The 9,181-nt window shown below is 52.2% G+C and overlaps 1 pseudogene; it reads right to left on the reverse strand.

The window, feature by feature from the left end:
* Positions 1-1,297: 1,297 nt before the first annotated feature.
* LOC124661728 lies at positions 1,298-3,179 on the reverse strand (annotated as a pseudogene).
* Between the last annotated feature and the right edge of the window lie 6,002 nt (positions 3,180-9,181).

Genomic DNA, 9,181 nt, shown 5'->3' on the forward strand with positions numbered 1-9,181 from the left:
GTCGCGCATCATCAGTTTCCTTGTCGTCATACCTTTACTCTTCCTTCGCCCTCTCTTCCTACCATACTCTACAACTCATCTTTTTATTTTCAATGCAGCACCATAGCACCAGATTTCGAAGATATGCTCCATAGAAATATCTTTGATATAGATTCATAACCAGGACTTATTTCATTTTTTTTTCTTACCCATTTGTTCCAAAAGTAAGGAACGTTCTATATTGCAGGGTCGTTTATGCACTACTGGACTTCTAACAGATACCAAAATTAATATACATATTGTGTGTGCATAAATGGTATTGTTGTATTGTGTGTGTGGGGTGGGGGGGAATAGATGCATTTTTTCCTACTAATTTTACAAAATATTATAAGTGAAAAATCATAGTCAAAAGTTGTGTGCCATTGATTAGAAAAAGTCAAGTGCACGTTATATTTCTGGATATGCATGGAGGGATACTTGAAAATGTTTGAATAAGTTTTTCTGATTTCCCTCAAATATGGTCAACTGATATCAAGCCTTCCAAACTCTAACGTACATCATATATGGCAATGGGTCTTGCTGAACCGGTATGTACATGAGGAGGAAAGAGCCGACTTGAGATAAAAACTCATTTAGGGTTCCGTCCCCCTTGCCAGCGGCACTGCTTGTAGTTGCCTCAGGGGTCTTGTAGGCGTGGCAGACCACGACCACTAGCTAGCAGGAGGATTTCAGTTTTCTTGTTTAGATTACTTTTCTGTGTCTTCTTTAAGATGGTAAGGCGGCAACTACATTCTAAAGTCATAAGAAGATCTTCCCGTCCTATCCTCGCTCTGGTGGAGCGTCTAGCACCTGCGCGAGAAGTCATATATCCGTCGAATCTCCTGGGATTTGGATAGTTTTCATGTTGGTGAGAGAAGTCATGTGTCCGTCGAATCTCCTGGGATCCAGTTAGTATTTGTGTTGGTTGATGTGGTTTCAGGTTCGATCAGCTGTTACCATCATTGGCGATGGTTGCTGTTCTAGTGTGTTGATCTTTTTGAGGCCTTGGCACGCTAATTTCCGTTTATCTACTTCAACAAGTTGTACTACAATAATCTTTGTCTGGCTTCGTTGACTAAGGAGTGAGGATGACGTGTCTCTGGCTCGCGCTACTGTTTGTAATCGTTGCTAGGTTGTCCAAACAACTATTTATAATTTTTATTTTCAAGCAATTTGTTATTAATAGATCGGCAGAAATTTGCATAAAGAAACTCAAAGGTACACATGGCATCCCAGTTCCCAGCTGAAGGAGCCATATCCATCTGATGCTAAAACCCCATTAATAGCAGCCGTCGTCGTCAGGCTGCTCCAAGAAGCCATGGTCAACACACTGCGCGACAGTGTCCCTGAAGATATCCTCGACGTCGTGCTGGAACCTGAACCCCAGGTCCAGCAACCTCTTGGACGACACCACGGACGGGCATGGAACCATTGAAATCCTCGCTCAAACTGCATCAAAACTTTCAAGGATCAGATCACAAGAACAGCTGAAAACACGTGAAAAAACGATGGGTACATTAAGCGAGGAGAGGTTTCTATATTTGCCTTTCTGCGGGCTTGAACGGAGGATAGTGCGAGGAGAGGAGCCGGGCGATCTGGGCCATCCCGCGGCTCCCGCCGGCGCACAGGTACCGCCCCTCGGCGGCCGGCGCGTCCATGAGGAAGACGTGCGCGTCGCAGGCGTCCTGGACGTGCGCCAGCGGCACGCACCCGAACCTCGCGTGCACCGACGCCAGCAGCGCGTGCAGCTTCGGGTCTCCTGCAGCCAGCGTCGGAGAAACTATCAGAGATTCAGAGTCGAGTAAAAATGAACTGTATATAGTCTAGAAGATGCATGACGATTCAGTGTCTTCAGTCTGCACGTACGTGTTGCGGGGGACAGGAGGAGCTGGACGCTGGTGGGCACGGCCGGCGTCAAGAACGGGCCGGCGACGGTGGGCAGCACGACGGAGACGAGGTGGATGCCGTTCTCCCGCGCGAACGCGAACGCCGCCTCCTCCGCCAGCCGCTTCGACAGGATGTAGACCTGCGTTGCATAGTGTCAGAGAGAACATCGAGCTGGGTAGTACAGTAGCTCTTGTACGATAGCATATTGCCAGTTTTGCTCGTCGCAGCGCTGTATCAGTGTGACACGTACCCAGCCAATGGGCTTGGTGGCCCAGACGTCGTCGAGGTCTCGGAGGCACGACTCGTCGACGACCGCCTCTGTGCCCGCCGCCGAAGACAAGGTGCTGATGGAGGAGGTGAAGACGACCCGGCGGACGGTCCCGGCGCGGACGCAGGACCGCAGCACGTTGATGGTGCCCCGCGTCGCCGGCTCCAGCACCTGCGACCTCGCCCGCTCCTCTTCATGCAAGGACACATGATCAGTGACCATAGGACACGAAGATCAGTACTTGCGTGAACCATGTGACTATCGATGTGCAGTAAGTACCGTGCTAGCTGTCCGGTACGGTCAAAACTAGATCCGACAAACACGCACACCCTATTAATTCGACCGGTTTATTAGTCCTTCGTGTACGTTCCCTAGGGAGCTCTAGATCGAGATTTAGCTCGGACTATGGATTCTTTCTGCCGTTCTGCGAGAACGTCTACATCAACGACGGATCGAGTGATCAGAAAGTCAGCATGGCGCGGGCGCGGCTTACCGACGTCGAGCTGGTCGGGCGATAGGTGGAGGTCCATGAAGGCGGCGACGTGGAAGAGCGCGGCGCACCCGGCGACGGCGTCGTCGAAGCTCCCTTCCTCTGCCATGTCCGCCCGGAACACCGTCAGCCGCTCCTTCCCCTCCACCGCCGACAGCATCCGCCACGCCTTGGCTGCCACAGTACGAGCGCGCCACCTTATAAGCCATGGCCACTACACCGATCTGGGGCGCGCCTACGCACGTACGTACCTGGATCCCTCGCCGTGGCGTGGACGCGGCGGCCCCGCCGCAGCAGCGTGCGGACCAGCCACGAGCCGACGTAGCCGGTGGCGCCCGTCACGCACACCGGCGCCGCGGCATGCTGGTCATGTTCCGGCGAGCCACCGCCAACGCTGCCCATCCCGACCGCCCTCTCGCGCACGGCGCTTCCTTTGTCTCGACGGTGACGCGAGTGGATCGGAGGAGCTGTCAGTCCACGCTCTTTCTAGACTTGTACTTGCCCGGCTTCGTGTGAGGAAGACAGCTAGGGTACCACTGTTCCACTTACTCGTATGGAAACAAAGCACGAATGCTGTTATTGAGGAGTACCCAACAGTGGCTAGCTCGGTGGCTAGATCGTCGTGTCAGCACCCTGCCGGCCGGTGGCGGTGGTGGCGTCACCGTGCACCGGACCGGAGACGAGAGAGGCCGGAGAGCGCCGCTGGTAAGGTCAAAATGCCTTTCCATGGTGGGTTCCTTCTCCCTGTCGATGTCACACAGATCTCCCTGGGTGCGGGTGCAGTCCACGTGCACCACCACACCCTGCCGGGATCCGCGCGTCTCAAGATGTGCATCGCCTTAATTAATTTTTGGAAAATGATTGTATGCCCCGGGCTGCTCGCCATCGCAACCTCCGGATCCCGCACCGTCCGATTGTGGCCATCGTCTGGCTTCCGATCCACACGCGTCCCTGCGGGCCCACCCACGACGCTTCATCCCCTCGTCCTCATCCAGAGAATTCGGGAGTTGCAGACGGCCGCTCCCCACCTCCCCTTCGATTCCCCATCGTTGACCACCGTGACGCCGCCTTGCTCGTCCACCAGCACGCCCGCCTACAGCTTGCTCCCCCCCGCTCGGCGCCGTGCTGCTCCTCTGCCGTCGTCCCACACCCCGGAGTTGCTCCTCCCGCGCCGTCCCCCGTACTACTCCTCTGCCTGCGGGCGAAACCACACCGCCATGGACCACCTTGATGGGAGATCGGCGCCGGAGATCCTCGTCGCCGCCGGCCGGCCGCCGCCGCGCTTCGTGGCTCACGACGACGCCGGCCGGCGGGGCGCCACCGACGTTTGGGCCGGCCGCCACTGCGCGCCGCGACGGCGTCGCCCGTCTAGCTCGCCGCCGCCGGTCGGGCTCACGACGCGGTAGAGCTCCTCAGTGGCGACAGCTGCGGCGTCCAGCCGAGCTCTCTACGCCTCCTGCTATGATTCCTGAATGACTGCCTTTTGCACCGTCGCGGGGTGAGTCTGACTTTCCTGGATGTCCCAACTATAGTGCTACCATTGGGCAACAAGGGTGCTACCAACGCTGGCCAGGGAAGCTACACATAGTATTCCGAGTTGCTACTGTACTTTGTTTTTTTTTGCTACCTCAAAGTGCTACGAAGCCACGATGCTACAATAGTATATATTTTTTGATACAATTATAAAACTGTTTTGCTACTTTTGGTACAAAATTATGCTACGATTTTCCGACGAGGTTGGGTTTGCTACGATTTTTCCGCGGAGGGTGGATTTTTGCTACCATAGGCATAGGGCGTTGCTACTAGCAGCTTGTGGCGTTGCTGTCCTTGACGAACGGAGTTGCTACAACCTCGGACGGCGTTGCTGCCGGCTGCAGGCGATGTCTCCGTTGATGTTTTAGAGGATTTGCAACATATGAATAAAAAAATTGCTACAATTTATTTTTCGGTTTTGCTACATCTGCGTAATATGTTTGCTACGTGGTCTCCGGCGAGCCCAGCCTTTTTATTTTCTTTTCTGAACGAACTGTTTTTCGCTTCAGTCATTTGCTGCCGGGAGTGATTTTTTGCTGCCGGAGATGTTTTTTTGCTACACGCAAATCTAACTGTCAAAATGGTTGATCCGACGGCTGGGGACCCGGGGGCTGGGGAATCAGATCCCCCGGGGGACGCCCAGCAGTTTCCTTAATTTTTGCACTCACCGCACTGCGGCGACCTCACCGGCGAAACCGACACGACATCGAAATGCTATTATTGGGCACTGGATAACTCGAATTACTCGACATTGGCTGTTCGGAAAATTGGAAATGGTTGTGCAAATATCTGAATCTAGGCAAACATGGAAAGAGCTGTGGTAAATATCCCGGGCAGGATCCATTTTACAAATAGAAATACAAATGTGGAATTGAATTTTGAAACTATGTTAGCTCGCCCAATATGCCATTATCAGAGCATCTCCAGTCGCGTCCCCCAAACCGTCTCCCAAACTGCACCGGATCGAGCGTTTGGGGGACGTGTTTTGTTCGTGCTCCTGTTTGGGGGACGTCGCTCCCCAGTCGCGTCCCCCAAACGTCGTCCCCAATGCGGAATTCAAATAGTTTGTATTCAAAAGAGATTGTTCCTGCCGAAGTCGTCGCGACTGGGCGCGTGATCATATTACATGCCGACGGATGAATTAAAAGAAGGGGTTGGGGTAGGGCGATACCAACGCCGACGCCGACAACGCATCCTGAGTCGACGTAGGCCCGTCGATCACGATGAACTCGTCGTGATCTACCCGGTGTGCATGCTCCGTCGCCGACGTCGAGGCAGAGGCCGACACAGGTGTAGTAGCGGATGCGTCTGCCGGCTCTTGCTCCGGGGTTGGGGCCGCTGCCGCTGCAGCTGCCTGGGCTGCCGCCTCGGACTCCGCCTCGGCCGCCGCCATTTTGGCTTCGATGTCGTCCAGGATCTGGCCTTTGATGAAGTTGTGGGTCGCCCGCGTCCGGGGAGACATTCCTTCTGTCGACGCTCTCAATGTCGTCCCTGCGTTTCTTCAGCTCCATCTTCTCCTCTTGCCTCTTGAGCAGCGTCGACGCCCACTTTTCCTCGGTCTTTTTGTCGCGGGAGAGCAAGGTCTAGGAGACCTCGACGAGGCACTGCGTGAGCGACACCTGCGTCTTCTCGGCCGACGCAACGTCGGCCAAGGCGGCCTTGGCAGCCTTGTTGCCGATAGGGCGCCCTGCCGATGTTGCCAGCGGCGCATCCAGATCAATGACGTCTTTCCCATTCGACAATGAAACGCGCGTCAACCTCCATTTGTGGTTCATCTTGAGCTTGCTATAGCAATGCATCAGCGCGACCGACTTATGCCCATCCGAGCTCTTCCGGTACAAATCCATGGCCTTGTCAAACTAACCAAAGGAAGCGCAATCATTTCATCGAACACATTGTAGGCGCTACAGATTATGTAAGAAAGAGTTGTACCAGTTGGGCGACGTCGGCGCCGCTGTCGCCTCTGATCTCTAAGTCATGATGGTACCCATGGAACATGTTCACCGACGCCTGGATGATGGCCCATTGCGTCGACATTGCCTTTTGGCTCCTCTTCATTGTCACTTTGTTGTAGTCTTTGTTGATGAGCTTGCGCTCATCGAACTCGGCCTTGATCCTCGCCCATTACTTCCCGTATTTTTGGTTGGCGCTGATGATGGAGTCATGGCTCACCGTCACCCACGACTCGCACATACATTGATCCTCCAGAACCGTCCACTTGGGGCCTCTTGTGCCCAACGCCTTCTCTTCTTCTTCACGCGTCGCGCAATCCTCACGCATCCCGGCACCCTCACCGTCCTCTTTGTTGCCGCCCTCTTCGTCCTCGTCGTCCTCCACCCCCTCCTCCACCCCGTCCCCCTCCCCTCCCCTCCCCCTCCTCCTCCTCCTCCTCCTCCATCCTCTCCTCCTCCTCAGCACCGGCGCCGTCGAATTCGAGCGGGCCCCTGCGGCCATTGAACGAGGCGCCCTTCGGACCGCGTCCTGGCTCGTACGTCGGGGAGTAGAACATAGCGTTGGGGTTGAAGACGCCATGAGGCAGCGCATCCTCGTACCACGACGATAAGTTTGGCGTCAAGCACCCGGGAGTGGCGGAGGGGTCGTCGTTGTAGAACCCGGATGTCGACGGGGACAACACTCCCGGAATGTACGGAGGCAACGTCGTACTCCATGGGCTCGCGTTGGTGGCAGCGATACACCGGCCAACACGTGCTGGTGCGCGCGCGCCACCAACGACTTCTTCTCCAGCTGCGCAGCCCTCCATCCTTTCCGCTCCGCTATCGACAACTTCCGGCGCAGACAGTCTTGATGCCACTGATCACTGGTCCAGCCTTTCGGCTTCTTCTTCGGAGCCGGCGCCTTCCGCGGCTTCGCGAAGGGCGCCTTCGCCCCTTTCGTCTCAATGCCCGGCGGCTTCTTGGTCCCTTTTTTGGCCATTCTTTTGGGGGCAGTCGGTGGCGCCATGGATGGGGAGAGGGTGGCGGCGGGAGGAACAATGTAGCGATGGCGGGAGGGAGAAATTAATCGGCGGGCGGGATAGGTCAAATGCGTTGGGATTGCAGAAATGCGCGGCGGGAGAGGAGCGATGTGGCGGGAGAGGCACGATTAGGCGGGAGCGGTGGACGAATTTTCTCTATGCCGCTGACGCGTAGGGCCCGCCTCGCTTCGCCTCGCTTTTCGGTGTGTCCGTCGTCCCCGGAGCGTCCCCTGTGTAGCGGGGACGGGCTCGTGGCGCCGGACACCTTATCGGGCCACGCCGGACAAAATGAGGCTTTGGAGGACGCGGCTGGGAACGTTTTTTTTGTCCGGCCGCAAATCCCTTTTGGGGACGATTTGGGGGACGCGACTGGAGATACTCTTAGTTAATAAAAAAAACTAACAAGATGGTCAAATGTATTTTTCTGTGATCGATTTTCTGTATTTTGTTAGTTATATTTATCCCTATACGACACATAGTCTATTACTTCCTTATCTCTGTATCCTTTTTTAATTGAGAAATCATCTCGTCCACATCCATATTCGAGGAGCTAGCATTCGCTATATATTATTACTCAACAAGATCTGTATTCGCATCGGTATTTGTTTTGAAAATATAAAATAGATATAGAAAAGGCACTATCCGACCCGTTTCCACCCTTGTTATTGCGCCAGTGCATAGTGCAACCCGTGGTCCCATATCAATTGTCGCCTAAAGGATCCTGCTGTGTTCAGTATCTTCTTGGGTTCAGAGTGTATCGTAATGTTTTGTTATTAATGAGTAAAAATCGAGTACACAAATCTCCAGCGTAAAACAACCAAATTCATTGGTACTATCTTACTTATGATACTCCCTCCATCTCAAAATATATGACATATAAATCTATTTAAGCCAAATCTCACTAAGTACTAAATACTGAATGGATACATAATGAAAGTATATCTCTTTTCTGAGGAATTAACACATACTTAACATGGTCTAGAAGACACACAACATAATTGAACTATACTTTTGCCTGATATTATACAAACTAATGGAACGTTGCTCGTGTTGGAAGGAAATATATGTATCAAACATATATGGATAAAATAAATTTTGTTCAAACAAAGTACAAGTATTGAGTGCAAATACCACACATGTAAAACAAGTAGTAGATGATTTCAGCAATCTCATAACCCAAAAGTGTAGCCAACACAGATACACCACTCGTTTGCGTGTAAAACCCTCAACTTTGGAGGGCAAAACACAGAGCAAACCCACATAAATCTTCCTCCACTCTTATTAAATGTGAGATATAACGAGTTCTTCTCTAGTGAGCACTAGTTCCTCTCTACATCAAGAGAGAACATATCTTAGAATACAACATAAAAAATTAGGGCGACACAAGAGATGGACATTTGAATAATCTAACCAAAGATTGTGGAATTACAACTTGAAAAGACGAAGTAGTGGGCATGTACTTAACAACCTTGTGGGGAACACCTGTTGCTCGATCTCTAAGTTCTTCCTTACACTTTCTCGCCTTGTTTTCTCTCTTGTTCTTTTACTAATGGAGGATAAACCAAAATTTTCTCTACTCTACTTAGTGGTGGCTGGATGGAAGCTTAACGTTCCTCTGTCTACATGTGCAAAGCCCAGAATGCCTCTAGATGGGTGGTGCGCTCTAGGCTTCCTAAAAGGCTTCATATTGGCATCTCTTCTCGTAGTCCACATGAGGAGGGTATCCCAACCATTGTGGTGGATATATTGATAATGATTATGTATTGTACACCTTCATATTTCTGTATATATAGTTGGCCAAACTTAGAAAGCATTGCATTTGACTAAATTTCTAAGTCATGTATTTTTGGATAAATGAGTAGAGAGGCATTTTCTCGAGGAACATGCCCATGATCGACGTAGAGATATCAAACCATGCACTATTGTTCTAGAGATAAGATTCATTTAAATAATTATTAGGAGATCAAGATTTTCTAACCTTTTACATTTATGACAATTCTGAAGTCATGTT

Source organism: Lolium rigidum, chromosome 1 (genome assembly GCF_022539505.1).
Source record: "Lolium rigidum isolate FL_2022 chromosome 1, APGP_CSIRO_Lrig_0.1, whole genome shotgun sequence".
Classification (NCBI taxonomy): Eukaryota; Viridiplantae; Streptophyta; class Magnoliopsida; order Poales; family Poaceae; genus Lolium; species Lolium rigidum.